Raw genomic sequence first — 22,020 nt, 5'->3', positions numbered from 1 at the left:
GCTGAGAGAAGAGTGGAGTGCTGTGATTTATCTCTTCTACTCTCTGGTATCCCACCAGTGCCTCCAAATGACTGAGCTTCAGTGGAAACCAGCTAGAATGGGAGCCTGGAAAAGTCTCCAGGTGTTGGCTTCCCTGAGCTGCAGAGCAGAGCAGGGGAAGGATGAGGAGTGGACCTGAACAAATCAGGGGAGGATGGGCAGACACACCATAAAACATAAAGAATGGAGAACATTCTGGAAGTAGGAGCTCGTGATGCTGGAATCCTATTTCTAGAGGTCTCTCCTAACCCGTAGCTATTCCCCACTCCTACCTGGCATCTACAGGTTCTTAGCCAGAGATGGCCAGATTACCATGCTAGTGAAGAGAAGGAGGGGAAAGAACAACTACTTATGGCTACTCCAGAACTGTCACTTGTATGACAGGAACTATCTCAAGAGCTTTACACTGCTAATTTCATTTATTACTTTTTAAGTTTTTCAGAGACAGGGTCTCACTCTGTCACCCAGGCTGGAGTGCAGTGGTACAATTATGGCTTACTGCAGCCTCGACCTCCTGGGCTCAACTGATCATGTCGTCTCAGTCTCCCAAGTAGCTGGGATTACAGGTGTGTGCCACCATGCCCGGCTGATTCTTTTTTTTTTTTTCCTAGAGATAGGGTCTTGCTATGTTGCTCAGGCTGGTCTTGAACTCCTGGGCTCAAGCGATTCTCCTGCCATGGCCTCCCAAAATGCTGGGGTTACAGGTGTGAGCCACTGCACCCAGCCATGCTTATCTTATTTGGAGTAAGGGTTAGTTTCTCATTACTTCACAAACAGGCTAACTGAGAACTAAAATGGACAAGGTGTAGGCATATACTTTTGGGTATCAAACCACAGAAGTTACTTGCCAGAACGTTGCATTCCTTGGTTTTGTATACAATTTGCTTTCTTTAGGACTTAATCTGGTCCCCAAATGCTTTTTATTTTGGTAGTCAGGGTCCTGACCAATTCATCTAATATTACCACTCATATTTGTGTCACAGAAAATTTTTATGACAGAGGACAAGCTTGTGAAGGTATCAGAGGTATAAGTATGGCTAAAGGGCTGATTAGAGTTTGTAAAACATGCCATCCTCTGGCTCCCCCTTACCACCTCCTCCCCAGCCCCCATGCTCTCCCACAGAGCCTGAAATATTAGATGGATAGTGGTTGGCAGTTTTAATTACAGGATGTCTTTTATGGTTATCAGTCTTTCCAAGTTCTTAGAGTTGAAGAACACTGATGGTTGTTCATGTCATCGGTTGTGGTTGGAGTCCCTGGGGAACTGTGATGGATTGGTTTTGTGGCCTTTGCTTCAAATTCCTCTCTGTAAACAGAGGTCTGGGTTAATTGCATATGGTGGAGCTAGATGTGGGATTGGGATTAATTTCAGCCAATCTCATTTCCAACCACTCCCCCGACACACATCCTCTCTCCTACTTGAGCCGACCTCCTGACTGTCGCTTCTAAACCCACCATGCCCATCCTTCTTTCCTGTATTTCTGTTGGCCATTCCTTCAGCTTAGGAAATGCTTCCCATTTTTCTCTGGAAAGCTTATTCTTCAAGTCAGGATCCTTCATGGAGCTTTCTCAAAGGAACTCCATGACACAATAGCACAAATTCTGCCAGTACTTGTGGCATACAATCAGACTTATCCTTAAGAAGATATCTTTACTGATACATCAAATGCACAGTATTAGGCATTGAGGTGTCAAAGCGATGGAAACCATGGTCACTAATTGTTATGTGTTCACAATCTATTCGAGGAAACAGCACATTCATTTATTCATTCTATAAGCACTTACTAAGCAGCTACAAAGTGTAGGTGCAGCACCAGACATTAAGAAATACCCATAAATACACATTAAGCAACAACATGAAAACATACAAATGCTAATTAACAAAAAAGTTAGAGTATTATCCAGCAGTACAGTACCGTTGTTTGAAATGAGACAGAGAGAAAAAAGAACTGGGACTGGAGCCTACCTCTTCCATTTGGAGCTGTGTGAACCTGGGTGAGACATTTAACTAAGACTACCATGCAGGCACATGGCCAGTTGTGTCCTGTCCTTTGTGCTTGTACTACAGGATGTGTGGGCTAGAAATCCATCCCCAGCTCTGCTCATCAAGCTGTGCTCTCTGGCTCTGGGGCCACATCAGCCTAGAGGAAGGGGTGCCTTTCATAATTCTCCTGCTCGTAGTGGGTGCCCATTTGAAATTCACTCTCCAGGAACAGATATTTTCTTCTTATTCACAGAAGATACCACAGAACTAGCAGAACCCTCCACTTCACCTCTCTGAGCCTCAGTTTTATTTACAAAATGGGGTTAATAATATCAACTCTAAAAGCTTGTTGGGAGGATTAAATGAGATAATACATGTGACTGATTATGAATCTTCAGTTGCAAAAGAATGAAGAAAGAAACCCAACTTAAACTGGAAAAAAAAAAAAAAAGATGTTTTGATATATACTGTTGGGAAGATCACAGAGGAAGACCCGAGATCTCAGGGACTAGAAGTAGGGCATGTGAGTCAGAATTTAGGAAACCAAAACCATTTCAGTCATTTCAAGTAGAAAATAATTGAAGAGAGGAATTGGGAGCTTCTACGATGAGTGGATGAACTAGAGGAGCAGAAGTCAGGGGCCACAGCTGGACTATAGATTTCAAGGGCATTACCAAAGCTGCATCTGGTTCAGTGATCAGAGAGCCTCAGTAACTGCTGCCCTTGGTGCTACCAACAAGGGCCATGCATGCCTGTGAAACTGGGGACTAGACTCAGAACACTGGACATATAATTAAATAATAGACACGAAAGTCCTGCTGGGAGGGCTCTAAAGATGGAAGAGCTTGTTATGGGCAGATCCACATGCGAGTTCTAGCCTCTGGGAGGCCATAGAAGTTCTCCAGCCTACACGTGTGGAATGTCAGAGGTAGTCTTTCATGCGAGTCTCAAGGGTAAGGCAGTGAAATGGAGATTGCACCTGCACTTTCTCTCACATCTTGGAAGTCACCCAAAGCTTTCAGGGGTGCTACAGGCAGAGCCAGTGAATGATGATGGGGATAGCAGGATAAAGTATCAGTGCTGGCTGGCAGGAAGGCAGGAATTAGCAATACAGGGTGATGTTAAAAGCTGAGGCTGGACAGTCAGATGAATCTCGGTCAAGTTCCTGTTTCACTGTGTCCCAGCTCTTTAACCTTAAGGAGCTGTTTGAAAACCTCTCTGGGCCTTAGTGAACTCAGTGTAAAATGGCAGCCACTAGGCTGTTGTGGGGCTGAAATGAGATTGTGTCGGGGCAAATCTAGCAGGAAGTTTGTGTACCAGGGTGACTGGCACACAATAAATACTCTCTGTATGTTAGTGGTGATTATGAGGTTTCTTATAGAATACATAGCCCTGCTTCAGGGTAATAGCAATGGCACAGTATTCACTAAGCCCCCACAGGAACCCCCAATAAGCGCAGCTCACCCACAGTGATGATATGGCCACAACCTAGACTGGAGCATCTATTTGGGTGAACAGCAAAAGCTAATGGAGAGAGAGAGAGAGAGAAACCAACGAAGTCAGGTCATCTCTTTCTGATAGGCCTTACAACCTAAACTCCTAGGAGCATCTCTCAGACGGTCTGGCTGCTAAATCACTACCACCGCAGTAATTGAAACAGAAAATCATGCTTGACAGAACAACCTAGCAACACCACCATTAGCAGCTGTGGTTTTTCATTGTGAACTGGGGAGCTAATATGCCTCTTTATGTGTGCGCTGGCACAGTCAGATATATATCTTTACCAATATTTCAATAGGGATGGGGTCCTTTCTGCTCTTTCCTTCCACTCAGTGATATGTGGGGCTGTTCATTCAGGGGGCCCAAAAGGAATAGTAAACCTCTCTATGTTATCTGAGGCTGCTCAGCTCTGTGGCTCATGCAAGAGTTCATATCCTCCCTCCCTCCCTTCCTTCCTTCCTCCCTCTGCCATCACTGAGCTTACGTTTGTATGGGGAAACAGAGATTAAACAAATAATCACACAAGTCTACAACTAAAAACTGCAGTTTGTGCTCAGACTGGGAAAACTTTGCTTTCCAGGCGAATGTGGTAGCTTTGGAAAGGAGAAGGAAGATTTATCTGAAGAAATTCTGAGAGTGAAAAGGTGTGGATATAAGGGAGAAAGAGGAGAACGTTCTAGAGTTCTACAGTAGGTGCAAAGGCCCTGAGCCACGAGGGAGCTTAGTACATACGAGGAGCCTAAAGGGCGCTGGTGCCAGTGGAGGCTGGGGAGATGGCAGAGCATGAGGCATGGATCTTAAAAGTAATTGGAAGATTTTCCCGAATGCTGCTGCTAGAGTCATTATAATGCCTGGGTCTGATTTTGTTGCTGTCTTGACCCAACTTCTTAGTTGTTCTTATGATACATTACAGTGGTTCTCAAGGAGAGAGAATTATGAAAGCGTAGGGGGTGTTTTTGGATTTCACAATGATAAAAAGGTGCTACTGGCATTTGGTGGAGTAGGGATGGGGTTACAGAGCATAAGATAGTCTGTGATACATGGGATTGTCCCACATTTGGATTTTTACCCTACATCCCATGTAATTTTTGTTTGTTTGTTTGTTTTGTTTTGTTTCTTTGAGATGGAGTCTTGCTCTGTCACCCAGGCTGGAGGGCAGTGATGTGATCTCAGCTCACTGCAACCTCTGCCTCTGGGGTTCAAGCGATTCTCATGCCTCAGCCTCCAGAGTGGCTAGGATTACAAGTGCACACCACTACGCCTGACTAATTTTTGTTTTCAGTAGAGACCGGGTTTTGCCATTTTGGCCAGGCTGGTCTCAAACTCCTGTCCTCAGGTGATCCGCCTGCCTCAGCCTCCCAAAGTGCTGGGATTACAGGTGTGAGCCACTGTGCTCGGTCCATCCCATGTAATTTTGAGTAGACTGAATGTAGTTGAAAACCCCATTGCAAGTTATCTGAGTTATGGTGGTGGTTTTAGTATATGTCTGCAAGTGTGTTGTTACCTCTTCCTTCAAAGCTTGGAGCCTAATTCCCCTCTCCTTGAATGCAGATCAGACTTAAGGACTCTCTTCTAAGGAAAAGAATGTGGTAGAAGGGATACTATGTGACTTTTGAGGCTAGGTTGTAAAAGGAAGAGCTTTGGTTTCTCCCTCTCTCTGGGACTGCTCACTCTGGAGGAAGCCAGTTGCCATGGTGTGAGGACACTCAAGCAGCCCTGTGGGGAAATTTCACAGGGAGAGAGGCATCCTACCAACAGCCAGCACCAACTTGCCAGTTGTGTGGGTGAGCCACCGAGAAAGTAGGTCTTGTAGCCCCAGTGAAGCCATCAGATGATTCTAGACTTCAGCCTTCGAGCATTCCAGCTATGGCCCTGGACATCACAGAGGCAAGCTCTGTGTCCTGTTCCCTGTCTGAATTCTCCAGCTAGACACTAGCACAAAATTTTTTTTCATGGGATCTTAATATGTATTATAGATTCTAGAAACACAGCTACTGTGTAAATCAACGGATAGTTGTACTTAGTTATGTTTGAACCTTTGCCAAAAGTTGTTCTTCGCTTCAAAAATAACATTGCCAATAGCAAATCTCCTTAAGGTATTAGAGTCACCCAAGCAATACACCTGTTAGTAGTCTACAATTGCAGCTCTCGCCACCACAGTGATTCCTCATGTGTGAATATTCAGGTGAATATTGCCTTACATTTTTTATATTCCAATTTTTCCATTATGAGTTGCAAACATCTGACTACTTCATTATTTCTCTTAATCAATCCAAGTCTATGCATTTGAAATCGTAAATGACACTTCTTTCTTTTTTAGACTAGAGTTGGGCCATTATACTTATTTTTAAAAACTATGTGAGTAGGTGGGTTATATTGAAAAGATGAATTTCACTTCAGGGTGGTAAAGGGGCATTATAAGATATTCATCAAGAAAAAGAAGGTGAGACATGAACAACTGCTAGTGAATATTTTATCGACTTAGGAAATGAAGATCAGTTGTTCTCTTGCCCCTCAATACCCTCAGCAACCTTCCAGCATGATTTCTCACTGTTTCATTACATGAGCCATCTTCTCTAGTTCAAAATGGGCCTTCTCACTATTCCCCAAACAAACTCAGCACATTTCTGTCTTAGGGTATACCATTTCCTTACATGAATTCCATCTCTTTTCTTTTTTGTCTTTCAAAATCCACTGATCTCTGACTTAAGTGTTCCTTCAACAAATAAAGACAGCGTGCCTCTGGAGGCCAGCCTGTGTGCTGTGTCCTGCGGCTCCTGTGATGAGACAGGGGCCTTGGTGTTTCCCCAGAGCCTCCGGTCTGTCCAGGAATCTGACCCTATGCAATTACAGTGAAGCGTGATAGTGGGAAATACTAAATGCCCACATAGAGTTAGCATTGAGGGAGCTTCATGCAAGTGAAAAACCTGTTTTGAGTCATCTGTGCTGTAGTGGTTTGGAAATATGTCTGCAGAGAGCAGAGTGGTCCCCGCCTAGTCCTGAAGAGGGTGAGTGACAGGTGGGCTGGAAGACCACCCTGTGCCTAAAGCCTCTCCTCTTTCCAGCCTGAATAGCTCCTTAGCTTATAATGTTCATTTTGCATGCACTTTGCCTACTTCCTACAAATTAGGCACTTCTATCATCTCCCCATCCCTTGGAGCGTCCCTCCAGGAGAGGTACTCTCGGGAACTGAAGTAGGCCTGGAAAACTTGAGAATTAGACCTGGTTTCTCTCTGGTGGCTGCCACGTGCTAAAACTGGTGAATCAAGAGAGAGCACAGAGTCCGTGTGACCTGGTTGCAGGTAACTGAGGCCACTTGGATAAAGACTGCGGTCTCTTTCCCAGAGGTCTCCCTGCAGCCCACCTGGTTGTGACAGCTGACAGGGCCCGACTGCCCTCTGCCAGCACGCAAGGCTCATTTATGCGTGCCCAGCACAGTGGTGTGGCCTGCAGCCCCTTTTCTCAGCACTGACTCCATTTGCCTTCCTCATTACTGACGAGACTTTGAAAACCACACACATTCATAAGACATGCACACACAGCCCGTAGGATCAGCCTCTCACGGATGTGCTCAAAAACATGCTCCAAGAAACAGCCTGAAGGAGACACTGCTGAATTTTTGTCACTTTGTGAGAAAGTAGATTTCTAGAAGCACCAAGCAAGGGGAAGGTCCCTGCCCCCCTCCACAGTTCTTTCCAGAGCGGCCTGGAATTTGGAGGGCAGCCAAAGAGGATGGCACTTTCTGGCCACTTGAGGGCACTCTGGAATTCTGAGACCAGCAGGGAGCTGATATGTTGGGCTTTTTTTTCTTTTTTAACCAGAAATGCAATCCCAGTTAGCCATCAGCAGACAATCTGGAAATTAATCCTCAGAAAGGGAGCGGTGACAAATGGGTTTTATAATGAGGACTTGAAGCCAGGCAGGGCAGAGGGCAGGCGCGTCAGAGGTAAAGCAAAGGGCTGCAAGTTTTACTGCAGGTGGGAAATTCAGCCTGGGTTTTGTTTGCCATTGTTCAGAAGAAAGAGTTCAGTTAACCCAGTGGTTCTCAACTGGGGGCGATTTGTGGCCCCCCAGGGGACATTAGGCAATGTCTGGAAACATATTTGGTTATCACAATGGTGTGTGTGTGTGTGTGTGTGTTAGTTGCATCTAGTGAGCAAAAGCCGGAGATGCTACTAAACATCCCACAGTGCACGGAGCAGCACCCCCTAACCCTGGGAGCACAGAATTGTCTGGTCCCGATGCCCAGGTTGAGAAACCCTGAGTTAACACAACAGCAGTTTTAAGCCCTGCCTGCTCAGTGAGCAGGAGGTCCTCATTCCAGTTCTTTCCAGTTTCTAGCCTGTACTGAGCTGAATGGTTCCCCAGGAAGTGGTCTAGTTTTGCAGATGCTGTCACAATTCACAGAGGAAGAAAAATTAAAAATCAACCAGGGATTTTCACTGTAACCCACCCCACCCCCACCCCAAATCCTAGGTGAGGGTTTCCCTTCTAGTAGACCCTGTGAGGATTGTAGTCCAAGTAGTTTATTTGGAAAGGAACCCCAGGAAATACTCATGAAGGATTGAGGGAAGTGAGGCAAGGAAGGGAAGGATGCCAGCCTGAGATGTGCCCTCTGGTAAGAAACCACTGTGGGCAACAGGGGCATGATCCTGCTGAAGTGTCCTAGGAGCCAGTGTGCAGCACGCACCTGTGCTGCAGCTGTCATCAGTCATTGGCTGAGGGCTGTGGGGTAGGATGGGAGTGGGAAAAGGCCCTGGGGCATGCGTTCTCTGGTATTGCAGCCCGCCTTGTTAGCAGAGGGAGGGGTTCTAGCTGCTCCAGAATGTCCTCAGCAGTGGACGAGTGCTGGTCAAGGAGAGAGTACTAAGGTCTGAGGAACTATGAGGGGACAGATGGCCTCTACTCTATCCTCCACCACATCAAGGAGTGTCCCAAGTCCTATAAAGACCCACTAGTCCTCTGTTTCAGTACAACAGCTCCCTTTTTTGACTGTGCTAGGAAGCACTGCAGTCACTTGATAAAGGACAAGTGGACAGTAGCAATGCCACAGTGAAGACTCTAGTGTCTTGGTCCCTCAGGCAGACACCCTGTAGCATTAGCCAGCGGCAGACCTGACTACGTTGTGCACGGATCACAGGAGGAAACATTAGCATTAGGGCTCCTGGCAGGAGCCAAGAGGCATTGGGAATTGACAGGACTCTACAAAGTGTATGTCAACCCACCTTTAATATGTATAGGAATGAATCCCCCAGGGCCTTATGAAAAGGCAGACTTGCAGCCCAGCCAACATGGCGAGACTCTGTCTCTACTAAAAAATACAAAAATTAGCTGGGTGTTGTGGCATGGGCCTGTAATCCCAGCTACTCAGGAGACTGAGACTGAGGCAGGAGAATCACTTGAACCTGGGAGATGGAGGTTGCAGTGAGCCAAGATCACACTACTGCACTCCAGCCCGGGTGACAGAGCAAGACCCTGTCTCAGAAAAAAAGAAAAAAGGAAGAAAGAAAAGGCAGACTTGGATTCAGTGGATCTAGGGTTGCTGCACTGGGTTGTTCTTGGATTGCTATAGGGAGATACCCGAGACTGGGTAATTTGTAAAGAAAAGAGATTTAATTGACTCACAGCTCTGCAGGGTGTGTAGGAAGCATGATGCAGGCATCCGCTTCTGGTGAGGCCTCAGGGAGCTTTTACTCATGAGGGAAGGCAAAGCTGGAGCAGCCATGTCACATGGTGAGAATAGGAGCAAGAGAGTGAGGGCGGGGTGGTGCTACATGCTTTTAAACCAGCAGATCTGTGTGAACACAGAGCAAAAACTCACTCATCATCATCACCAAGGAGATGATGCTAATCCATACATGAGGGATCTGCCTCCATGTTCCAAACACCTGTTTTAGTCTATCCTCACACTGCTGATAAAGACATACCTGAGACTGGGTATTTCATAAAGAAAAAGACGTTTAATGGACTCACAGTTCCACGTAGCTGGGGAGACCTCATAATCATGCAGAACGTGAAAGGTGCATCTTACATAGTGGCAGGCAAGACAGAATGAACACCAAGTGAAAGGGGTTTCCCCTTATAAAACCATCAGATCTGGTGAGCCTTATTCCCACCGCCATGAGAACAGTATAGGGGAAACTGTCCCCATGGTTCAATTATCTCCCACCAGGTCCCCCCCACAACAGTGGGAATTATGGGGGCTACGTTTCAAGGTGAGATTTGGGTGGGGACACAGGCAAACCATATCAACCTCCTGCCAGGCCCCAACCTCCAACACTGGGGATTATATGTCAACTTGAGATTTGGAGGGGACACAGGTCCAAACCATATCAGCAGGGCTTGAGATCCTGTATTTCTAACAGACTTCCAGGTGATGTCCTTGCTTCTGTCCGCTGAACCAGGAGAGAAGACCACGGTGCAGCCAACAACCCATCTCTCTAAGCATCCCTGAGAAACTGCCTAAGGAGATCTCAGAAGAAAGGGAGCGGCAACTCTAAGGCTCTAATAAGAGACGTGATGTGATTTCTCTTCTCATTCTATGCCGGCTGTCATACCTAATTTCCTTTTGTTTTTCCTCAAAGGACCCTCCTCTCCTCACCAATTTGTAGGCTATGGGTCTCAGGAAACCTTGATCTTACCTGTCTGAAAGCATTTGAGAGGGCTGGGATTTATCTCTGAGTGTCTGGGCCCCAAACATTTTGATTTGTGTATCAGGAGTTCTGCAACTTTCAGCTTCCATTTCCTGCTCCCTGATCTCAGGCAGCTTTCACAGTTAGACACTAAGTGAAACAGTAGAGGAAAGAAGAAAACTGAAGAAGGGCAGCTCGTAGGTTAGGTCACAGCCAGTGTGAAGCCTAGTGTGCAAGCCAGCGAGTCAAGCGTGGAAGGATGTCAGTGTCCAGACGATTTCCATTCATTTGCTGAGCAAATCTTTATTGAACATTTATATGTCAGGCATTGTTCTAGGTGGTGGGGTTAAGATATTGAACAAAAGAAACAAAATCCCTGCCTTCAAAGAGTTGACATCTGAGAAATAAAAGTAAATTCTAAGCCCCCTCAACTGACTGAATGGACCCCCCTCTTGGCCAAAGGGACCTCCGAGAAACCTTGAAGACTGAGTTCCCAGCATGACAGGTGGTTGAACATGCCTTATTTTACCCCCTCCCTTGCTAACCATCATTAGGCTTGCTTTCTTAAGAGTTAACCAGAGAAGGGTGGAGTGGAAGGGGAGGGAGAGCATTAGGACATATACCTAATGCATGTGGGGCTTAAGGCCTATATGATGGCACATGTATGCCTATGTAACAAACCTGCACGTTCTGCAAACGTATCCCAGAACTTAAAGTAGAACAAAAAAGAGTGATTTATAGACTACCATGACAGTATTACAGTATTCTGAATTTGGCTATGTGTTTACTTTTACTAATAAGATTTATACTTTTATATATTTTCATGTTGTTACTTCAGCATCCTTTTATTTCCACTCAAAAAAACTCCTTTTAGCATTTCTTATAAGGCAGGTTTAGTGGTGATAAGCTCCCTCAGTCATTTTTTAAATAAATTTTATCATTTATACTTGAGGTTCACAACATACATGTAGATAGTAAAATGGTTACTATAGCGAACCAAATTAACATGTTTATCATTTCACATAGTTATACTTTTTGTGACAAGAACAGCTAAAATTTTTTTAACAAAAATCGCTAATTCAATATAATTTTATTAACTACAGTCCTCAAATTGTTCTTTAGACCTCTAGACTTGTTTATTCTGCATATCTGCTACTTTGTATTTTTGACTTACATCTCCCCCTTTCCACTGTTTTATTCTCTATATCTGTACATTTGACCTTTTTTGTTTTTATATTCCACATTAAAGTGAGATGCAATTTAAAAAAAAGAGTTAACCAGAAACCAGTGCTTTCAAAATACTTGCTCTACCTCCAATTTAAACCACTGACTAGCTTCTCTTCTTGATAAGAGATCACTGACCTCGGACTGGTTCTGGCCGAGTTACAGGGACTGTATACAGGATGCCTCTGTGTCCTCTGTTTACACCTTTTGACATATAGAGCTGAATTTTCATGCATTTAAATGTCAAGTCTCTATCTCAAAGTGAACACGGGATGTATATAACATGCATGTTTGCTTACTACACGTGCTTGTGCCCATTAATGCGCATTCATAGCCCCTCCTACAGTCTGTTAAACATGTCTACTTAGCCAACCCGTTTGGCATAAAGTCCAAATTCAGTACCCTGCTTTTGGTTTCTGCTCAAGGTTATGCTTCCCAGCCTGCAGGCTGCAACCCTTTATAAGGAATAAAGCTGAGTAGGGGGTACAAGATGGGCGGGAGTGTGGAGTTGCAATTAAAATAAGATGGTCAGGGAAGACCTCATTAGGAGGGTGACATTTGAACCAAGCCTTGAAAAGGGTGTTAATAAGGAATTTTAATTTATTTTGTTTAATTACATTTTAATTTAATACAGAAAAATAATTTTGTTGTTTTTCTGTTTTGTTTTTTTTTCCTTTGCTGTGCTCTCCTGAAGGATGGAGGGCAAAGAATTTCTCTCTCCTCAGTTTGCTGATTTAAGCTCATGCTGCCCTGGAGGAAAGAGAAAGCAGTTTTTCAGTTGCTAATGAATTAGCCATCAAGGTTTACTGTCAAAAGATAAGAGAAATATCTCAGAGGGAAAGAAAAATAGGGGGAGATTTTCTCTAGAAATAAAGGAGGTCTAAAATCAGGGGAGAAGGGAAGAGGAATAGGGAAAGTCTGGGGTGAGGTCTAAGGAACAGTGAAAATAGTTCCTGCTGCTGGCTTCTTCCTTCAACTGTCAGGCACTGCAAACTCGGACAACCACGTGGGTGACAACCATGTAAATTACAGCCTATAAACTTACGGACAATTGCAATCATGATTGTCAAGGATAACTGGAAAAGCCTTTGATATAGGCACAAGAGATCATTGGATAGCCTTTCAGTGGAATACTAGGTGCACCCTCTGCGTGGGTTATCTGTTTCTATCAGGGTCTGTCCTTTTCTTTTTCTTTAATGAGCTCTTTTAAAACTCTTTTGTAGGAAACTGATAATAATGCAAATAAGATTGGTCCAGTGGAGATGCCACTGAGTCCCCCTTGGAAGAAGACAATATTGCATCTGTAGGAAAGGAAAAAATAATTTTCTCCCTACCCTTTATAGTTCTTAGCTGGGACAAACTTCTATAACAAAAGACAGAATAACGAGAGCAAAAGAAGTTTATTAGCATGAATGCTTCATGTGTACATGGGAGATACCCATAGAAATGAGTAAATCTCAGAGATTGCTCTGTCTGCACAGATTTATCAGTTCTGTTTCTATTGACATATCCCAGACCACAGCTTACTATGCCCAGCATTGCACAGCTAGGAAATGGTACAACTGGATGCCAAAGCCCGTGCCCTTGGCCCTGGGCTATTCTGCTGCTAGTACACAGAAAAGTGGGGATTCCTGGGCCTTAGGACTTAGTAAGGTCCCAGCACCCTTGGAAATCAAACACCAGTCACTAACAGGAAGAGAAAAACGGGAGAAGTCATCTCTCCCACAATTTTCAGGACTCCCAAAGGGAGAGATAGGTCAGTCAATGAAGGACTGGGATGAAGGGGTGAAGGTGCAAGCAGGTGGACCATGGTAAAAGGAGAGATTTTCTAAAAGGTAAAGGCATGACTCACACAAAAAATGAACACAGGTCAAAGATTTCATTTAACTCAATTAATAAAAAAAAAAATCAGTTAGTTTTAATCAACCAGTTCAAAGGAGAATGAGGGGGAAAAAAGGCAGACACCTATATAGGTAGTCAGAAATGCCCAGATGGATTTGCTAATAGATGTGTAGGAGACCGGGATACGCCACCCCAAAAGATGCCATTTTGGCATAAGGATCATTTTGAGCTGAAGGTAACTGAGAAGAAGCAGGTACAAGAAACCTCTTTGCTCTCCTCCTACTTGCCTAAAAGCAGGATATAAATTTACAAAGGTAACTTTTTCCTCCTCCCCTCTCTAACAGGAAGGACAAAAACAAGACACTGAAGACAACCTTAGACCCTTATCAGCCAGGAGAAGGCAGCAGAATCATCTACCTTACAAGTTGTATTATCTAGCCTTTGTCTGCTCTTTGCCTTCCCACAATTTGCCATCCCTAGAGACTTAGAGTCCTTTTCCTTTGTCTTATCACTGTCTAAAATTTTACTGTTTTTTTTTGTGTGTATGTGTGTGTGTGTGTATATGTGTGAAAGATGCTACATCAGCCTAATTTCAAAGCTTCCTCTGAGATTTACTCATTCTGTGGGTATCTCCCATATATACATGAAATATACATGTTAATAAACTTTTTATCTTGTTAATCTGTCTTTGGTTATAGGAGTCTGTCCTAATTAAGAACTATGAAAGGTAGAGAGACTATTTTTTTACACCCCTACAGATGCAATACTGTCCACTTCCAAAGGGGACTCAATGGTATCTCCACTGGACCAAACTTACTGGCATTATTATCAGTTTCCTACAACAGAGTTTTGAAAGAGCTCATTAAAGACAATGAAAAGGACAGACCTCAGTTGTACCACTTCCTAGCTGTGTGGTGCTGGACAATTTAGTAAATTGTGATATGGGCAATATGAGTAGAAACCATGCTGATAAATTTGCAATGATTCGATCAGTGAATGCCTGTAAAATGCTCAGCACCAGGTCTGGAATGTTGTAGTGAGTGCCTGCTTGGTAGTGATTGCTGATGTTCCACTTTACTGTCACTGTGCTGGGTATTTTCCATTGTCTCAATCTATTCTCGGCCATTCTCCACCCTGCTCTGTAGTCCAGGAGGCACTTTTTCTGTGGCTTCTGGTTGGGTTCTACCAACTTATTCACCCCCTCTGGAATTGCCTTGGACTGGTAGCATCCCTCAAAGGTCACAGCTTCTCCCGGGAAGCCCATGCCACCTCCGGGTCCTCATAACTGTCCCTTCCTGTCCCTTCAAAGCATGAGGGTGATAACAACTCTCTGTTACCAGCCCTGGGTTTTTGTAAGTCTGCTATGGTGTCCCATACTCTGCCCACCCCTTTGTAGATAGTGCCTTTACTAAACATGCCTCAAATTACGCACACTGAGAGCACCATCTGTGTCCTGGCAGGACCTCGACTGATGCAGTCAGCAGCATTTTTTTTTTTTTTTTTTTTTTTTTTTTTTTTGAGATGGAGTCTTGCTCTGTCACTCAGGCTGGAGTGCAGTGGTGTGATCTTGGCTCACTGCAACCTTTGTCTCCTGGTTCAAGTGATTCTCCTGCCTCAGCCTCCTGAGCAGCTAGTCACCAGCATTTTTAATACCCCACTGTGTCCATCCCCATTCCTTAAGTGAGTGATGCTGATGCTCCTATTGAGTCTCATAAAAACTGAAAGCTGGATCCTTTGCTCCTGTTTTATCTTAGATGTAACGTCTCAGCAATACTTGCAGCACAGGGAGGGAATGTCACCAAAGTCCCACACCAGAAGGCAGCATTCCTTTTTGTGACTGATCCCAAACACATGTACGAGGAAGAGAAGAGTGAAGAGATGAAGGGTCCATACAAAGATGAGTGTTTTAGACTTTACTAAAAGAATCCTTATCTTCCATTAGTGCCCCCATATATGTCCTAGTTACTGCCCCACAATTTATGATCGCTGGAAACCAAATCCTCTTTTCTTTGTTAAAAGGGTATATAAGCTCTCAAGTCTAACTGTTTGGGTTTCACTTCTTTTCTGTGAACTCTCATGCACATAAATATGAATAAAAATTGTGTGCTTTTTCTCCTGTCAGTTTTTTTGTGAGTTTAATTCACAGGCCCCCAGTTATCTCACCTAATAGGGTAGAGGAAAAGTTTTTCCTCTCCAATACCAGTGTCCCTGTTTCATCTCAGAGAAAAGATTATGGGCCCCTATGATGGATCATTTAGAAGAGGTTTAAGCCTTGTACCTTTTTCAGGAAGGAGCATCTTCAAATCTTACAAACTTATTTCTTGCTAACTGCATAACACCCATGTGTTATTATGAAAATGTTACCAGGTTATTGAAAAATCTAAATTCAGTAAAGATACAAACAACTGTCTTATTTTCTCTAATCATTGACTTTAACTGTGCTATGTCTACTCTCCCTTAATCAGATTTCAGCACTAGTTTTCCAGTCATGTTTAGGTTTTAAAAGTCCAGTCCAGGCTAGTTTAAAGTTTGAAGATTCAATCTCATACCCCAATTTAACTTTCATCTCCCAACCCCCAGAGGATGCCTGGTTTTGACCCAAGGCATCTTGAGGAGGAAGGGATGTGATCTGCTTTTTAGCTCTTCCTCCTCTAGTGTTTTAGGGGTTGAGGGGCAGGCTGGGGGAAAGGGACAAACGCCTCTTAACAGGTGTTTCTTTTTGAGACTTTCCTGGCTTCTCTGGCAATGGCTTCTGCTGGTCTGGTAGCCAACACCTGCCTTCTCATGGGGCAGATAACTAAGTTATATAAAAGGCCCTGGTGGGGGACCTTCCCTGACCTGATATAAACATTCTGGCTAGACATATGCCAAATGCCTCCAGGATATAGAGATAGCGGTGGAATCTTTGCTAGTCCTACCGTAGAGAGGAGGAGCCTCTTTCCCCTCCCATTGAAAGTAGGCTTACCTTAGTGACTTGTTTGGCTGGTAGAATGCAACTGAAGGGACAGTCTCAAACTTCTGACGCTAGATCACAAGAAACCTTGCAGCTGCCATCAGGGCTTCTTGGACCTCTGAGCCACCATGTAAGAAGTCTGACTGTCACACTGGGAAGGCAATTGTAGGTGTGCCAATCAATAGTCCCAGTTGAACCCAGCCTTGCAGCCAAGGCACTAGACCAGCCCTTCCACCAGCTGCACACCACCAGAGGCCCTCACCTGATTCCATGTGGAGCAGCAGAATTCTCAATAGAGCCCTGCCTGAATTCTTGACCCACAAAATTATGACATACAATAAAATGGCTGGTGTTTTAAGCTGCTAAGCTTTGGGGTGGCTTGTCACACAGCAATAAACTAGAACACCCCCTCAACTTATATCTTTAGTTCTGGAGGTCTCCCTTGGATGGGTCAGTGGCAAGATGGCCCTAATAGGGTCACGTTCTTGGTATCTATGTGACCTACTCTTGCACTTTGGTCTCCCCTCTCTTCCCATCTCTTTCCCATTCTTGTCCCCCTGCCCAACGCCATAGTGATCCTTTTGAAATTTCCTTTGCTTGGCTTCAGGAATAAAGCACCATCCCTTCCATCCTCCATGGGGAGGGAAGAGAGGTGCAACAACTCTATTCCTTAGGCACCCACCACTTAAGGGACAACTTCAAATACCTCCCACCTCCAGCCTTCTGCTTGTTTAGGCCAGTGGGAATGTCAGTTCATCTGCTTCTTCATACACCATGGAATGTGTCTGTTTGGGACTTGACACAAACTGACACTCACAAAGTCCTCAACTTTGACTCTCAGTTGCCAATTTTGAGGTTAAAGAAATATAGCTTTGGCCAGGCGTGGTAGCTTACACCTGTAATCCCAGCACTTTGGGAGGTGGGCGGATTGCTTGAGGTCAGAAGTTCGAGACAAGTCTGGCCAACAGGGTGAAACCCCATCTCTACTAAAAATACAAAACTTAGCTGGGCATGGCGGCACATGCCTGTAGTCCCAGCTACTCTGGAGGCTGAGGCATGCGAATCACTTGAACCTGGGAAGTAGAGGCTGCAGTGAGCCGAGATTGTGCAACTGTACTCCAGCCTGGGCAACAGAGTGAGAGCCTGTCTCAAAAAAAAAAAAAAAAGAAAAAGAAAAAGAAAGAAAGAAAGAAAAGAAATACAGCTTTTTCTTTCCTACTTTAGGTCAGGCACTGAGCAATGACCAATGAAAGGAGAAGCTGGCAGGGATCAGGAGACCAGTTATTTCTGATAAAACTGGATGAAAAGATGTATTTAGATCTGGCCAAAGGACTTGTAAAATGTCCTACATTTGGGACATCCAAAATGCGGTGTATTTACCTAGCCAGTCTCAAGCAATATTGGAAAGTCATAGGTCTTTCTTCTCAGGGGCGGGGGTTTCTTGCCAAGATATCTGCAGTGCTGAGAGTGGACTGGAACACATACTTTAAGTAGTCAGGCTGGTCCCCAAGGGGGACAGATGGGAAGGGGCTGGGCTACCTTGCCTCCTCTGTCCCAAAGTCATCATTCAATTAATTTTTTCTCTTCAAGCAAATAAATGGAGGGGCAGATAGAAGCCAAGATTCTCCTGATCTAAAAACAAGTGAAGAACAAATAGGGGAATAAGTATTTTCCCCCCAACAGCCAAATCTCAGGAAACAAGCTTGTCACACTGAATATTTGGTTGCACACGGCTCTAGGTCATTGTTCTGTTGTGCTGAATATTTTCTATTTCTCATTCTAGACTCAGTTTCTTCCTGGCCCACCTGTGGCATGCCTAGAAACACTGTAGCTGTGAATGCCACACCCAATCAATGTGGCTTCATTGCCCTTTGGATTTGGGTTGGTTGTAGCTGAAAGCAGGGACTGGCAGGAGAGAAGGCAAGAGGAGAATGAGGCTGGATCCCCTCTTTGCCAGTTCACTTGCTATGTTCCTCTAGGGAAGCCACAGCCCCTATCATGCAGCCATCCCCAAGCAGCTACCTTCTCTAGGTCCCTGAAATCACCGATTCCCCAATCCCCATTTCTCTTCATATCTTAGGACGTAGCAGCTCTGGCTTTTGCCTGACTTGGAATTTCTCCCCATCCCTCCCTGGGTTTCTTAAATCCTGCCCTCAGCTCTGTACAGTACTTTTATTAAACAGTCCACAAGTGCTCTGATTGAGTGAGCCATCTGTTTCCTGTCAGAACCCTGACTCTCGTGTCCCTATTCCTAAGGGCAGGTGGTCCTGATGGGAGAAAGTCCCATTCTACACCAGCCTCATCTCAAAGCCCTCAGTCCAGCCCACATGCTTTGACTTGAGCATTATTTCATGCTCCCAAAATGGCACTGGGACAAACCCTTTTGTCAAAATGAGAATTGAGGATTCTTTCATAGGAAGATATACTTCTTTAACAGGTACAGAAATGGGTTGCCCCCAAATTTTGATAAGTGAATGAGAGAAGGAGAGCCATTTTGGTCAGGATTCTCCAGAGAGATAGAACCAATAGGACATACAGAGAGGGATGCATGCAAATGATTTATTAGGGGAACTGGCTCACTTGATTACGGAGCTGAAAGGCCCATGCTTGCAAGCTTGGAGACCCAGGGAAGCTGGTAACTTGGCTCAACCCAAGTCTAAAGACCTCAGAACCAGGGAGGCAATGGTGTTGCTCTCAGTCTGAGGCCACCGATATGAGTCCCAAGGCCAGAGTACCTGGAATGCTGATGTTCAAGAGCAGGAGAAGGGCTTCCAGGCTTGGCAGAAAGAGGGTGAGGATTCTCTTTTTCATCCTCCTTTTTGTTCCATCTGGATCCACAACTGATTGGATGGTGTCCAGTCACTTTGAGGGTGGATATTCCCTACTAAGTCCACCAACTCATAAGCCAATCTCTGGAAACACCCTCACAGACACATCTGGGGCTGCCCAGTCATTCCAGTCAAAAGCTAAGCCACCTGGGTTTCCTTTTCAGCAGAAAAGAGACAGGCTTAGTAACTACTGAAGCATGGAGAATAAATAATGCCAGCTATCTGGGTATCCCTTAATCCAGTCAAGTTGACATTCCAAATCAACCAACACAATAGGGTGGTGGTGAAAATCTTGAGCTCTGCAATCAGACAGCTTGAGCTTGAGCTCCATTTTCTGGGTGACCTTATACAAGCCACTTCCCTCTCTCAACCTCAGCTTCTTTATCTGTGCAATAACCATTTTAACAACAGTTGTGAGGTGGAGTGAGTTAATGCTCGGGTGCGTAATAAGTGCGCATTAAACATTAGCAACAGGCCAGGCACAACAGCTCATGCCCATAATCCAAGGCGTTTGGAAGACAAAAGCTGGCAGATCGCTTGAGCCCAGGGGTTCAAGACCAGCCTTGGCAACATGGTGAAACTCTGTCTCTTAAAAAAAAAAAAAAATACAAAAATTAGCTGGGCATTGTGGCATGCACCTGTAGTCCCAGCTACTCAGGAGGCTGAGGTGGGAGGATCCCTTGAGCCCGGGAGGTTGAGGCTGCAGTGAGTCAAGACCGCACCACTGCACTACAGCCTGGGCAATACAGTGAGATCTTGTCTCAAAAAAAAAAAAAAAAGGAAGAAAAAGAAACATTAGCAAGGACCAGCACATCTAATTGTGTGGACACCAGATGCCCAGCCAAAAGGGTGAAGGGAGGTTAAAGTACAGCCCCAGCCCTAATCACCAAGCCAAGGGTTACCATGCACCCTGTATCTGGCATCTGTAAACTATAAATAAATAGTGGATGCATTAGATCAAAATGACCTTCTGAAATGTGGCCTCTGTAAGTTGATATCAGAAGAGTCAGTTAAGGATTATTCCTTCTATCACCCATGGTTCTCACAGTTCTTTCCTGAGCCCAGCCCTAGTGCAAGAGAAGACAGAAGAATGGCAGTGACAGATGGAGGTGCAACTGCTCTTCAGTGTCTTTTGCATGTGTGTGTTTGAATGAGAAAAGCCATTTGATCATTAGAGTTCCAATTTAGTGGTTTGCGAGAATTGGGCACCCCCAGAAGCCCTGCTGCAAGCATGGGATAGATTCTGAGACCAAGACTGATGGGTGAGCAACTTTAATTACCCAAGAACTGTGTTAATGGCCCTTGGGGTATCTTATTGCTATTCTGACACTTGGGAACACGGCATTTTCCCATTAAAATGCCAATTATCCTTGAGCACTTCTGCAAATCCATCAGCTGGAGGCTGCCGGATTGTCGAATGATGCAGTCTGATGGTTTGAAGCAAACCATCAGATCAAGGGCATTTTATCTGGCAGTTCATGACTGCTCAGGGTGCTGCACCACCCCTTCCTGCTGCCTCCAGCCTCCAAGACACCCACATGCGTACACACACACACACACACGCCACTAAGCAGAAAGATCAGAATCTCTGGTCCTAGGTAGCTGCTAGGGAAGAGGATGTGTTAAGAGTTGGGAATAAGGAAGAAAATTGGGATTTGGAAAAGAGCCTCTGAAATGGAATTTTTCTTCATCTGGATAATTGAAAGCACAAGTCCAACAGAAAACATATCTCACTGGGGAAATTAGTTGATTTGCCTCATCTAACTACCAGGAGAGACGGTCTGCTTGCAGAATTCACAGTGCCCTGCAGAGCTTCTCTGTTGCAGATTAATTACACCTAAAGGGTTTGCTAATGCTGGAGTTTGGAGCCTCAGTTTGATGTGTTCTTCCAGGACAACGCTGCTTTGCCCAGGCAGCCTTAGGTTTGGCTTATCCCAGGCTCTTGCTTCTGGAAGAAGTGATTATACCTCAGTGTAAGAGTCCTCTTGGGAAAGCGGTTGTAGACCTGTTGGTCCATAATTTCTTGGGTCTATGTTTAAATTCAATTATAAATCTAAATTATTATGTAATAGAAGACCAAGTTTGGTTTGCTTTTTTCTTACTGGATTCTATTTCAGAATAGCAGTACAGTAGTGAGACTAAGAGCATAGATTTATGGATCCAGATGCTGAGTTTCAAACTTCAGCTCTGCCACTGAGCAGCCATCTGAACTTGGAGAAGTTACGTAACCCTCTCTGAGCCTCAGTCTTCTCATCCGTAAAATAAGGATGATAATGGAACCAACCTCCTACAATTGTCAGGATTAAATCTGTTAATAGTTGGAACAGTATCGACCCATTGTAAACATTCTCATTGGGCAAGTATTATTATTTAGCTGTCTAAACAGTATCAAAAAACTGATTATTTTTTTAAAAATTTTATGTTTTTCTACTTAAGAGGTGGTGTCATTTTTATAATTGAAGAATAGTTGTCTGTAGCATGCCATGGAAAGGGATGAGCTGATCCACTGGTCTGCAAAGGATTGGTTGTCACGTTCCTATAGCAGGTGTCATTGGTGCTGCTCCCAAATGCCTGGTACCAAGCCAGTGTGCCCAGCTGCAGCAGTGCTGGTTTAACAGCTCACATCTGCACCCTCTCTGAAGGCTGGGCATGGCTGGCAGGAGACACGGCTCCTGAGATGCCTGGGAGGTTACACACTCCCTGCAAATTCTTTGACATTCTTTTCATCAACAGGCAGATTCCCTCTCTGTGAAGGTGGGCCAGTCTTAAAGACTTCAGGATTCTAAGGAAGAGGTGGAAGTGACTGCATGCCTTCTGTTGTAGGTTGAATGTGTCTTCTAAAAAGATATGTTCAAGTCTCAACCCCTGATATCTATGAATGTGATCTTACTTGGAAATAATGTCTTTTCAGATGTAATCAAGTTTTAACACGGTCATACTGGATTAAGGTGGTCTTTAATCCAGTGGCTCATGTCTTTATACAGAGAAGGAGGGGGAAATTTGTCTTTATACGGAGAA

The sequence above is a fragment of the Chlorocebus sabaeus genome, chromosome 22 (assembly GCF_047675955.1).
Source record: "Chlorocebus sabaeus isolate Y175 chromosome 22, mChlSab1.0.hap1, whole genome shotgun sequence".
In the NCBI taxonomy this organism is placed as follows: domain Eukaryota; kingdom Metazoa; phylum Chordata; class Mammalia; order Primates; family Cercopithecidae; genus Chlorocebus; species Chlorocebus sabaeus.
Note: the sequence above shows the minus strand (reverse complement) of the source record.